This window comes from Aulostomus chinensis, chromosome 1 (genome assembly GCF_037954235.1).
Source record: "Aulostomus chinensis isolate RoL2024-O1b breed Wild chromosome 1, RoL_Achi_v1.0, whole genome shotgun sequence".
In the NCBI taxonomy this organism is placed as follows: Eukaryota; Metazoa; Chordata; class Actinopteri; order Syngnathiformes; family Aulostomidae; genus Aulostomus; species Aulostomus chinensis.
Window position 1 is genome coordinate 29,254,261 of NC_141320.1, and position 12,810 is coordinate 29,267,070.

The window sequence follows — 12,810 nt, forward strand, 5'->3', positions numbered from 1 at the left end:
GAGCAGCAGATGATGGAGGTTGACCTTCATGCAGGGTTGGATGACCTTCACCAGTTGGAGCTTCTCTGGTTGACCAACATGTGGAATCTCTGTCAATACTCCAGTGGTGTTTAAGTGATGACAATATGGGTTAGTGACTGGGAGTGTGTGTGTGTGTGTGTGTGTGTGTGTGTGTGTGTCTTTGTGTGTTTATATGCAGATTTTTCCCTGGAACAACGGATTTTATTTGAAGCAAGAGCCTCCAGATCAAAGTCAGAATTGATGATGATGTCATCAGGGCTTTGATAGTGTATTTATATGTACATAGAATTCTGTCTTTGATCTCAGGAGGACGTGAGAGAAACTCAACTTTAAAAAGTATATGAGAGCATTCAGCTTGGTTAGAAAACATTTTGACTGTTTAACAGTAGAGTTTGTTAGAAACAGTTTACAACACTCAGAATTAAATTGAAGACACAAAAACCTTCCACACTTAAATCCTGTCTCTAACTTCAAACTGGGGATGAACATTTTTATAATCAATCTGTCTCTATGTGATGGCCCTGCCATGGACTGGTGACCTGTCCAGGATAAACCCCGCCCCTCACCTGAGGGCTGCTGGGATAGGCTCCACCCCCACGAACCATTGCAGATCATCAATAACCAAAGCTACTAAGGAGGATTACAGAGTTTGGGAGTCAGTGACTTAATAGAGTCTAACAAAGGGTTGGACCTGAATGAGACAGTCACCCTTCAACATGGGGCCATGGCAGAGTGAACCAAGAACACTACAATGGGGGTGAGAGTGGAGCCATGATGGACTCACAGTTCATCACCTCCACCATCACGTGGACCACCTGATCACCTCTCCCTCAACCTCTAAATAACTCATTCCCTGACCGGGAATCGAACCCTGGCCGCGGCGGTCAAAGCGCCGAATCCTAGCCACTAGACCATCAGGGACCACACTGAGCTCTCCAACAACAGAGACTATAGACAATGACTCAAGAACACAGGACTCTGTGGTCTCAGTTTGAGATGCAGAGGGTCCACCAAGACCACCAGACACCTCAGCCCCCTAAAGAAAGTCCACCCCCAGGATCCTGTCCCCCTCTGCTCCAACTCAGCCCTCCATTCATAACGTGACTTTCGCTACGTCCGAACTGCCAAGTACCAACCTACGTCCTCCTGCTACGACCTAAACATGGCGGCACCACTCAGACACCCTAGAAGATTGGTGGTGAAGCACGACCTCTGCTGGCAGAACACAGACACCGCAATTAGGTAGACAGCACCAATGAAAGCCCCACCTGCTGGCCTGACTGTCGTACTGCACTCCACTCTGAACGCACCCTTCACTCATTCTCTATTATTAAGCACGTTAACGCACCTGTACAGGTGTGTTCACATTATATACATATTATATATTTATGCTTGGCCGTTTTTGATGAACTTGGGTGGGACTCTGGTGCAGGGATGAGGTCATGGAGCTGATCTGGGAGCAGTCCTGATGTTAAATGCTGTGATGAAGGACAGTGTGGAGGAAAAATGAGTCAAATTTAAATTGTCAACAGTTCAACGTTGTTGGCAGGACTCCAACCTGAGCAGGGAGACCCCAATGGATTTCTAGTCCATCGCCTTCACCACTCGGCCACAACGACCACATTCACACACTTTTGTAGGAGACTGAAATTAGACAATGAAAGTTCATGTCAGCACAGTCAAACATTTTTTGTCCTCTCTCAAAGACAAACTATTTGTGTGTGTGTGTGTGTGTGTGTGTGTGTGTGTGTGTGTGTGTGTTGTGACTGAGCGGTGAAGAAGACGACCTTCTGACTCCATTTTCTTTGTTGCTCTTCTATCAGTTCCTCAGTTTCACTCATCAAGTGAAGCAGCTTTGACAGGTTTACTTCTCTGTGTGTTCACAACTTTGGTCTTTAAACTCCTGACAAACTCACCACGTCACACATTTGGTGAATTAAAGCAACAAATAATGACATCATGATGATCCAGGTTAGGGGGCACGGCCTGGAGGAAGAGTGGCCGTCTAGCAGAGTTGCTGGTTCAGTTCTCACTTCAGCTGGTGACCATGTTGAAGTGTCCTTGAGCAAGACACTGAGCCCCTCATTGCTCCTGATGACCAGCATCCAAGACCAACAAGCTTCTGATTGGCTCTGATTCTCTGAGCCAAAGTCCAACACAGGAAACAGAAACTCTTGAGGTTGTCTCACTTTTTTTTAAAGAAACTCAGCACAGGACAGTGATAGGAGGCTGGTTTCCTTGATGTGGGCTTCACCTCCACTGCTGTCCACATTTAAATGCTGGCTGATGCTGGTCCCCTGTTGAAACCTGGACCAGACCAGGGACCTTCAGACCTTCAGTCTAACGCTGTTCCAGCATTGGATGAAAGAGACTGGTGCTCTCATCTTCTTCAACACTGACTTGTTCTACCAGGACAAGAGAATCTGAGCTTGGATGTCATTTAGCAGTCAAAGGCTTGTTAAACTGGTCAACATCAGCTGGTGTTCACTCTGATGATGTAGCGATGGTCTGGATTCTTCCTTCTGGAGCACCAAGCTGCTGGGAAGAAGCCTGATGATGTCAGAGTTGTGTTCAGTGGCTCCTGCTGGGTCCATTTCTGACAAATGGGCTCCAAAGAGTTCACTGTTTCAAAGGCTCTGAGAAAGCAGCACATCATGGTGGTCAGGAGACGAGGTGGCCGAGTGGTTAAGGTGATGGACTGCTGATCCATTGAGCTCTGCAGGCGTGGGTTCCAATCCCATCCTCGTCGTAGGAGACTTTGGTTTCTGCTCCCAGATTCTGGAACGACTCTGAAGTGTGAGGCTTTCCAAGAGGAGATCCTGCAGCACCAGAGAGCTGCAGTTGCAGGACCCCACAGCACCCCCTACTGAATTGGATGATAAAATGCATTTGTTGGACTCTTGTTTTTTGGTGACAGCGCCACCTATCAAATTAGATGATAGCAAAATGACTAACTATTTTATTCCACCAAAATACTACTTCCTATCCTTTAATTTTTAACTATAGTATTAATGGTTTCTTCCATTTCCACCAAATACTTTCAAATTTATAGTTTTAAAGGTTCGTTCCACCAAAATACTTTCTAATTTATAGTTTTAAAGGTTCATTCCACCAAAATACTTTCTAATTCACAGTTTTAAAGGTTCGTTCCACCAAAATACTTTCTAATTTATAGTTTTAAAGGTTCATTCCACCAAAATACTGCTTCCTGTCCAACTTCTCAGTTTTAAAGGTTCCTTCAGTTGAGGGCTCCTGGTTCTGTGTGAGGGGTTGAGGGTCGATATGGGATGATGAGGAAGATTTCATGTCACGATGGTCCTGCTAAAGGAACTGAGAGTCATGATATCAAACAATGTCATCAAAATACGCTTGAACTGAGACCCCTCGCTCTGTGTGGCTGCTCTCACGGTCCGTACGCTCTTGACGGCGCTCCGTGTGGTGGCTCCCCTGCTCCAGACAGAGAAGGGGTACCTGCCGAGTCTCAACAGCAACCCCCCCCCCCAAGCCCCCTCTCCAAAGATCATCACGTGTACTGGAGGGCTGTGATTGGGCCGCTGTGGTGCTCTGTCTGTCTGTGACCTCAGGTGCCGCTCCTGACTGCGCACGGTGCTGAAAGTTTGAGACTCCAACAGACATGTCCAGGTAAAAGAGGACGTCTGGTCCCCCATCAGATCAAGTTCACCTGATTCTGATCATTCAAAAAATCACATGGTTGGCCCCGATTTCTGATCACGTGAATGGATCAGGACATCTTTTTGACTGTAGGCCAAAGGTTGTTATGACAATGATGATGTGTCCCAGAAATATATATATTTTTTTGAAGATTGTATTTTGAAACAAAATTGGAATAATTTTGTTTTGAAAAGCCAAAATAAAAAGTTGTGCTGACAAAGAGAGCAGTGTGTGTTTTAAATGTGAACCAAACAAGATGCCTAAAGTTTTTTGAAAACTGCACTTTGTAATAGAAAATTAAAATTATTTTATTTTGAAAAACAAAATCAAAGCTCAGTTGTGCTGACAAGGAGAGCAGAGTGTGTTTCAAATGTTAATAGAAGAATAAGCCTAAATATTTTTGAAGACTACAGTTTACAACAAAGTTTGAATGATTTTATTTTGAAAAGCCCAAAAGAATGTTGTGCTGACAAAGAGACCAGTGAATGATTTCAATGTGAACTGAAGAACAAATATTCTTGAAGACAATTTGTGCATTTCTTTGTGCTGTCTGAGTACACATTTGGCCCAGATGTAAGATGTGAATCATGGCTCTGTGCCAGATCTGAACCAAATGTCATTGAGTTTTTAACTGTACTGGGCCACAACCGGCCCAAGTCCATTCCAGATCAGTAATCTATATTGTTGCCGGTATTGGGCCGTTGTGAATAAAGACCCCGGTGCAGATCTGGCAAACGGTCTGCACCAAATCTCATCCACGGTCTGGAGCAGATCTGCTGCAGTGTTGCTGTCTGGGAACTGTCAGCTCCAATGGAAGTGCACGGGGAGGCTGTCTCCCCTCCTGGTCCAGACTGTCTCCCCTCCTGGTCCAGACTGTCTCCTCTCCTGGTCCAGACTGTCTCCCCTCCTGGTCCAGACTGTTTCCCCTCCTGGTCCAGACTGTCTCCCCTCCTGGTCCAGGCTGTCTCCCCTCCTGGTCCAGGCTGTCTCCCCTCCTGGTCCAGACTGTCAAACACAGGCTGGTCACATCCAAACTAAAACTCCCACACCTTCAAAAAACACACCACTGAATTCCTGACACAAATCCCTACAAAATGATGATGGTACATTCCACTGTTGGACAACATCTGGGGTTTAGGACACTTTTTCACATGAAAAACTCTAAAAACCTGCTCTGCTCTCTCCCCTCTGACACAGGGGGAGAGAGCAGAGGGGGAGGGGCGCTTCGAGCCTCGACTCTTCCCTCTGCGCTCTCACTTTACGTCAGAGGGGGAGGGGCGCTTCAAGCCTCGACTCTCCCCTCTGACACAGGGGGAGAGAGCAGCGGGGGAGGGGCGCTTCGAGCCTCGACTCTCCCCTCTGCGCTCTCACTTTACGTCAGAGGGGGAGGGGCGCTTCAAGCCTCGACTCTCCCCTCTGACATAGGGGGAGGGAGCAGCGGGGGAGGGGCGCTTCAAGCCTCGACTCTCCCCTCTGCGCTCTCACTTTACGTCAGAGGGGGAGGGGCGCTTCAAGCCTCGACTCTCCCCTCTGCGCTCTCACTTTACGTCAGCGGGGGAGGGGCGCTTCAAGCCTCAACTCTCCCCTCTGACATAGGGGGAGGGAGCAGCGGGGGAGGGGCGCTTCGAGCCTCGACTCTCCCCTCTGCGCTCTCACTTTACGTCAGCGGGGGAGGGGCGCTTCGAGCCTCGACTCTCCCCTCTGCGCTCTCACTTCACGTCAGCAGGGGAGGGGCGCTTCAAGCCTCGACTCTCCCCTCTGCGCTCTCACTTTACGTCAGCGGGGGAGGGGCGCTTCAAGCCTCGACTCTCCCCTCTGCACTCTCTCTTTACGTCAGCGGGGGAGGGGCGCTTCAAGCCTCGACTCTCCCCTCTGACATAGGGGGAGGGAGCAGCGGGGGAGGGGCGCTTCGAGCCTCGACTCTCCCCTCTGCGCTCTCACTTTACGTCAGAGGGGGAGGGGCGCTTCGAGCCTCGACTCTCCCCTCTGCGCTCTCAGTTTACGTCAGCGGGGGAGGGGCGCTTCAAGCCTCAACTCTCCCCTCTGACATAGGGGGAGGGAGCAGCGGGGGAGGGGCGCTTCGAGCCTCGACTCTCCCCTCTGCGCTCTCACTTTACGTCAGAGGGGGAGGGGCGCTTCGAGCCTCGACTCTCCCCTCTGCGCTCTCACTTCACGTCAGCAGGGGAGGGGCGCTTCAAGCCTCGACTCTCCCCTCTGCGCTCTCACTTTACGTCAGCGGGGGAGGGGCGCTTCAAGCCTCGACTCTCCCCTCTGCACTCTCTCTTTACGTCAGCGGGGGAGGGGCGCTTCAAGCCTCGACTCTCCCCTCTGCACTCTCTCTTTACGTCAGCGGGGGAGGGGCGCTTCAAGCCTCAACTCTCCCCTCTGTGCTCTCACTTTACGTCAGCGGGGGAGGGGCGCTTCGAGCTTCGACTCTCCCCTCTGCACTCTCACTTTGTCCCACTTCTACCTCGGGGTATCTCCGGGGCAAAGACCCTGTTATTTTTGCTCGTGTAGGAATTTTTCACCAAGTCATCATTAATCAATCAGGACCCACAGACTCTGTACTGCGCTGTTCTAAATCTGGAGAGGACACCTTCTAGTTGGTTCAAAAGAATTTATTCAGATCAACAGAAAAGAATCCAGAGCTCTGGAGATCGTCTCCCTGTCCTGGAGTCAGCATTCGCAGATGTGTCGTCCCTGGCGTTGGGGCAAGAAGTTGTCAGGATTTGGGGGTTGAGGATGGTGAGGGAATGATGGAGACCCAATTGCAGACAGTGTAGGGCAGTGCACAAAAGAGGTTTATTGATTATGGTGGGGAGACTGGACGATGGGAGACTGGACGATGGGAGACTGACGATGGGAGAAAGCGAATCAGACATAAACTAAACGTCACAAAACTTAATGGAACCAGGACGAACAGGAGAAAACACAGGGTTAAATATTAAAGCTGCAAGCAGCGTTGTTAGGGCCTGAGCCCCCGCGCGGCCTATGGCCGCGTCCTTGACACCGGCCCCAATCCAACGGTGTAATCGGCAAATCCCTAGGCCTTGTAGTTTAGAAGATACGAGCCTCAGTGCGCTGCACAGTGTGAGTGCAGAGCTGAGAGCCGGCCCTTTAAGAGCCCCTCCCTTCTCTGCTCGCTCTCTGCTGTCTGTGTCAGAGCTGAGAGCAGAGCTGAGAGCAGAGCTGCCAGCTGGCCCTTTAAGAACCCCTCCCCCGCTGCACTGTGTCTGATCTGTGCTGGAGTGGAGAGAGTGGAGGATTCAGAGAAATGTAGTGTGTAAAAGCTGAATAAGTCGGCATACGTTGGTCAATAGTCACACAAAATACCATATTTTTGTAGGGATTTTTGTCAGGAATACAGTGGTGTGTTTTTAAAAGCTGTGGAATGTATGGTGTAGATGTGAGAAGCATTTGTTTGAGAGTATGTACCCTGAGAGGACACGCTCTCCCCATAGACTTCCATTGTAAGGCGAAAAGTGTCTCCCCCACTTTGACGGCTCATAAAATCCAAACCAAGCGCGTAGTATATTAACCTTGAACAACTTTTAATCAGCACAGTTGGGAGAGTAATGTGTGAAAGTTTGGAAGCCCTGGCATTTACGGTTTAGGAGGAGATTGATTTTTTGGGGGGAGTTTTCAGTCACATGACTGGATGACTTCAGTCACATGACTGATGACTTCAGTCACATGACTGGATGACAGTGTAGATGCCAATGTAGAGGTTGGGGAAATAGTCTCTGAGAATCCAGCTTGAAGCCACGCCCTCCTTGTTCTTCAAAAACCCAAACAGCGACCATCAGTCTCCCTCCAATCCTGTACTTGGTTCAGTGTTGCTGTTCCATTTTGCAGCAGTAGGTGTCGCTGTGATACCAGGTTCAGTTCAAGATTCCCAACTCCAGCTCATGTTGGTGACCTCAGTGGCAGATAAAATGGCGCTTCAGTGGATCATGTGATCAACTCATGTGTGTCCTCACTGCTCCACAGGTCTGTCAAATGTTCTGTAAAATAGTTGGACCCAGCAGAGCTGCTAGATTAGGAGTTGATGGAGTCGTTGCAGATACCAGGGTCCAAAGTCCAGCTTGAACCTGGTTTGTGCAGTTCTTTGTCAAGCTAGCAGCCATTCTCTTCACTGCCAAGCTAAAGTGACTTCTGTCAACAAAGGTCAACATACAAAAGGATATTTCTACTGGCAGTTCAAGATTTTGATCAAACTCCTTTTTCAGAGCTGGAACCTTCCTCTTGTGTCAGCTTTCTGTTCCCATCTCTATGGTAACGGTCAGTTTTGACCCACGTCTTCAATCAGCTGTCAAATAAACTAAAACAGTTTTCTATCCTTCAAGTTGTTTCCATCTCTTGGTGACCTTGTTAGGCTTCCTTATCCATGGAAATATTGGTTTGAATATTTAGTTGTGGGCCTCTGGGCCTTTTTTTAGTCACTAAATCTTCAATTTCAGTTAAAAAAAATGGTAAAATGAACCTCAAGAAAATCCTAGAAATGAACCAAAGGTTGTTGTGTTTCCTGACCGTTACTGAGGGTGTTAGAACACATCTCTGACATGGATTGGTTTGATTTAGTATTCATTTTAATATCATTAACTATTGGAACATCCATGGTGTTATGGGTCAGTTTAGACCCTCATATTTACTTCAAGAAAAAGAGAAAAAAAGTCTTTTTCAGCAACAGAACTTTAATACAAACACAAAATGAAAAGCAGAACAAGCCAGAACCCAAAATATGGATTTGGAAGGTCAACAAACAACAACCAGTCAAGCAAACCAAACCAACAGAAACCAGTTACTGGTTCAAAACCAGTAAAAAACAAAAACAGAGGAAAAGTCTCTGTGTGTAAGAACATGCATGTATGTGTGTGTGTGTGTGTGTGTGTGTGTGTGTGTGTGTGTGTGTGTGTGTGTGTGTGTGTGTTTATATGTGTGTGTGTGTATGTGCCTGTGTGTGTGTGTGTGTGTGTGTGTGTGTGTGTGTTCAGATGCTTGTGTGTCACTTCTGTGTGTTCTTTCCAGAGATGTTCCTGCAGTTGAAGCACCATCCGTCCGTCCTGCTGTCCTGACTGCTCTGGCAGTCCTGACCCTCTTTCGTCTTGAACCAGGTCCTGAGGGCGTTGTGGCTGTGGCTGTTCTGGTTGGTGTTGAGGCAGGGCTGCTGAGGAGGACGCTGGTGTGGATGCTCTCTGTGTTGCTGATGGCATGGATGGAGTGCTGCTGAGCTCTGCAGGTGTCTGAGCAAGGCTGCAGCGTCTGGGTCTCGGGGCGTCCGTTCCCTTCCCTCAGTGTGTGGCTTGACCAGGGAACTTCCCAGCTCCTCCACAAACATTCTCCTCTTGCTCTTCTTGGTTGAGCTCCACTCCTGGTGGATGTGGGTCCACAACACCAATGTTTCTATGCAGACTCATCAAGGATGCTGCAAAACACAAGAATCCACCACAAGACTTTCTCTTCAACCATGTTGAGGTCTTCATGGCTGGGATGATGCAGGTTCTCTTTCTTATTTTTTTTGAATGTTAAATAATTAATGTTTATTATGTTTTGTTCCAGTGTTAATTTGATGATCTAAACCTGATATTTAGACAATCAGACAGCACAAAAACAGAAAATGCCACCATATCATTGAAATTTTCTGACATACAAATGAAGGTGTTGACTCTTTTTGTATAAGCACCTCCCCTCTGTAGGGCTGGTGGCGCAATGGACAACGTGTCTGACTACGGATCAGAAGATTCTAGGTTCAACTCCTGGCCAGCTCGCTTTAAACTTTATACTGAGAAGATGAAGTGAGAACCACTGATCAAAGTCACTGAAGTCCTCCCAGGTTCCCTCCTTGTCTGCTGGAAACATGAACACATGAATGATCCTGCTACCTCTCATGTTCAGCTGCACTTGACAGTGACAGCAGGAGAACAAAAATCCCAGTGTGTCATCAACATTTCCTGTCAATCAATGATAGAAGCTGTTGAATTTCTGGATCAGAACAAGGAGGAAGGAGCCCCAATGAAAGAGTGATGGTTCTTGATTCTGATTTTGTTCTTCACTCCTACACCAGAGAGTGAAAGTGTGGGCTGGCTGGGACCAACTGCCTGCTTCAGAGTGGGAGGAGCCTCAGGACTTTCCAGTGAGAGCTGCAAACTTCCACCAGCGCCCAGTGCCAGCAGGTCTTCATGATGGAGCTGAGAAGAACACAACAACACCAGAGCACTGGAGAGGAGCACAACACTTCTTTGCTTCCTGGCCACTCTCATGTCTGTCTGTCCATCTGGAGCTGGGGGGAGGAGCTTCACATGTTTTTTATTTTCTTAAAAAGGGAATGACATGACTTCCTCTGTATGTTAGAATATGAACGACTAAAAATGTTCATGCACAGTTTAAAGTTAGAATTAAATTTAAAGTAGAAAAATCTTCCCTCTTCAATCCTGTCACTCAGTGTTGGAAACTGTTTCAAACAAATTCTACTGTTCAACAGTTCAAGTGTTTCTAATGAAGCTGAATGTTCTCCTCTACTTTCCTCAATTGGGTTTCTTTCATGTCCTCCTGAGATCAAAGACAGAATTCTAGCTACTGTCAAAGCCCTGATGACATCATCAGGAATTCTGACCTGTCCAGGGTGAACCCTGCCTCTTGAACAATGTCACCTGGGATCGCCCCCCCCCCCCCCCGTGACCCTGAAAGGACAAGAACAGAAAGTGGATGGAGGGATGGACTCAACACTGAAATCAGCTGATCTGATCCACATTCTAATGTTTCCTGTCCCTCTTTAGGAGTCAGTGAGAATAGTAGTGTATATAATAATGTATATCCAACCTTGTAGTATCTTTCCAAAGCTTTTAGTATTTCTTCTTGTTTCTACTTGTAGTTTTAGTGTCTGGATCTTTTCTTTTGATGTCCTGCTGTCTGCTCTTTGCTTTTGGAGCTTCCTTCAACAACTACCAGGCCTCCTGGGTACTGTAGGAAACATGGTCAAGTTCTTCTGACTTCTCCAGGAACGTCCTGCTCTCATTGGTCTGTCTTCATTTTGACTCCTCCCACTGCCACAATGACCAGCCTTTATACTCTTGGTGACTGGGGCCCTGGTTGCTGCAGGCCTCAACACCAGCCTGTGGTTGTGAGCAGGGCAGAACAGAACTGACAGTATCTCCCATGCAGGACCTGGGTCAGCGCCTGGTGCCAGCTGGGGCACCGCTTTAACCTGGACCCCTAGAAGATCTTCTCCAGGAACTCGTCTTTTTCAGTCGAAACAGCGTGAAATGTCAAGTAAAGAATTAAAATTATTTAATTCACAATGAAGCCTCTGTCAAAAAACAAAGGAACAACTGACTACCTCACCATGACTTCACCCTGATCACCAGGAGGTAACCTGGTAGTCAGAGCAGTGATGCTCAGGTCTGTGGACTCAGAGGAGGGTTCTTCTTTTGGTCACAGGTTTGAAGATACCAGTGGAAGTCAGAGGAGAGGCTGTGAGAGACCTGCCACACCTCTCCAGTGACCTGGGACATGATGGCAGTGGTGGGATTTGAACCCACGCCTCCTGAGAGGACTGGAGCCTTAATCCAGCACCTTAGACCGCTCGGCCACACTACCTCACTGAGCTGTTCTCTGAGTTGTTCTGCTAAAGGCATGTTGAAGAGGAAGTAACATAATGATATAAAACTGATTCTGAAGGGGGACCCCTTTCCTCCACGGTCACAGGAAGTGACAACAGCGCCGCTAGAAGCAGGAAAGAAATGGTAAAAGGACTCAGTTTGTACAGAGCCTTTCTACCTCAGCAGCACTCAAGGAGCTGAACAATGTCCTCTCATTCACACACACTCACACACTGATGCTGAAGGCTGCCATGCAAGGAGCCAACCTACTCATCAGAAGTATTTAGGGGTTCAGTCTCTCACTCAAGGACACTTTGACATGGTCACTGGAGAAAGTGAGGATCAAACCAGCCACCCTTTGGTTGCCAGACGGCCACGCTACTCCTGAGTCATGTGACCTGGATAAGATGGTGAACCACAGCTGATCGCCATGCTAGCAAACCCCCTTTTGTTTGGTTTGGTTGTTGTTTAGTGACTGTGGATGAGTACACAGGAGAAGTTGAGCATAAATTTGTGTTCCCTGTTCACTTGAATATCTGCAGGAGTGTGAGGTGGAAATAATACTTGGAGGAGAATGAGAGTTCAGTCTCAGCGCTATGACCTGTGCTGACACTAAAACATGTCAGCCCACAGAACAAAGATGGCAGTCCTCTGGGAAAGCAGGTACACCACACATACATGAAGAAACCCTACAGGAAACAAATATGTTGCCAGAGACTTTTACTCTGTTTTTGTTGTTTACCCAAGAACAGGATTGGAGGGAGACTGATGGTCACTGTTTGGGTTTTTGGAAAACAAGGAGGCTGTGGCTTCAAGCTGGATTCTCAGAGACTATTTCCCCAACCTCTACATTGGCATCTACACTGTCATCCAGTCACGTGACTGAAGTCATCCAGTCACGTGACTGAAGTCATCCAGTCACGTGACTGAAGTCATCCAGTCACGTGACTGAAGTCATCCAGTCACGTGACTGAAGTCATCCATTCATGTCAGTGATGTCACTTGGCAGGACTCTCATTGCTGTCTCATTCTAGAAAAGAATCCAGACTCCACCTGTGGCTCCATGATAACTGATGGACCTCTGGTTGGAGGCTGGACGATGATGTTTGGACTGGAAGGAAAACTCCTTGTCCAAATTCCATTGTGTTCAAGTTTAAAGTCCCACAATAAGAAGTAGCTGAATCTGACAGGTGAAGGTTTGGAACTACAAGATGGTGATGTTTTCTTGACTTGATGCTCTGACTGTCAGGGTGGATGACAGCTTCTTCTGCTGCTGCATCTGAGTGGCTAGGATTGGAGGTTTTACCCTCCAAGTTTGTTTGGTTCCAGGGGAAATTTTAAAATTCCAGTCCCCAACCTGGGCTGTTCTGAAACTCTTCTCCTGAATCACTCCTGAGCTGCAGCAAGAACAAATACCAGTGCCAACCAGATCAACTTCATGGCTGCTAACAGCCTCAGACACTTGATTTCCATCAATCTGGAGCCAAGAAGGCACTCACCTGTGGTTCTCCTCCAGGAG

General features: G+C 47.8%; 3 non-coding genes across 3 annotated transcripts; 1 reads left to right on the forward strand and 2 right to left on the reverse strand.

The window, feature by feature from the left end:
• Window positions 1-870: 870 nt before the first annotated feature.
• On the reverse strand, window positions 871-942 carry trnaq-uug (transfer RNA glutamine (anticodon UUG)). Its single transcript has one exon. It is a non-coding gene; the product is annotated as a tRNA-Gln (tRNA).
• An 8,446-nt stretch (window positions 943-9,388) lies between these two features.
• trnar-acg (transfer RNA arginine (anticodon ACG)) lies at window positions 9,389-9,461 on the forward strand. The gene has a single exon. It is a non-coding gene; the product is annotated as a tRNA-Arg (tRNA).
• A 1,745-nt stretch (window positions 9,462-11,206) lies between these two features.
• On the reverse strand, window positions 11,207-11,289 carry trnal-aag (transfer RNA leucine (anticodon AAG)). Its single transcript has one exon. It is a non-coding gene; the product is annotated as a tRNA-Leu (tRNA).
• Between the last annotated feature and the right edge of the window lie 1,521 nt (window positions 11,290-12,810).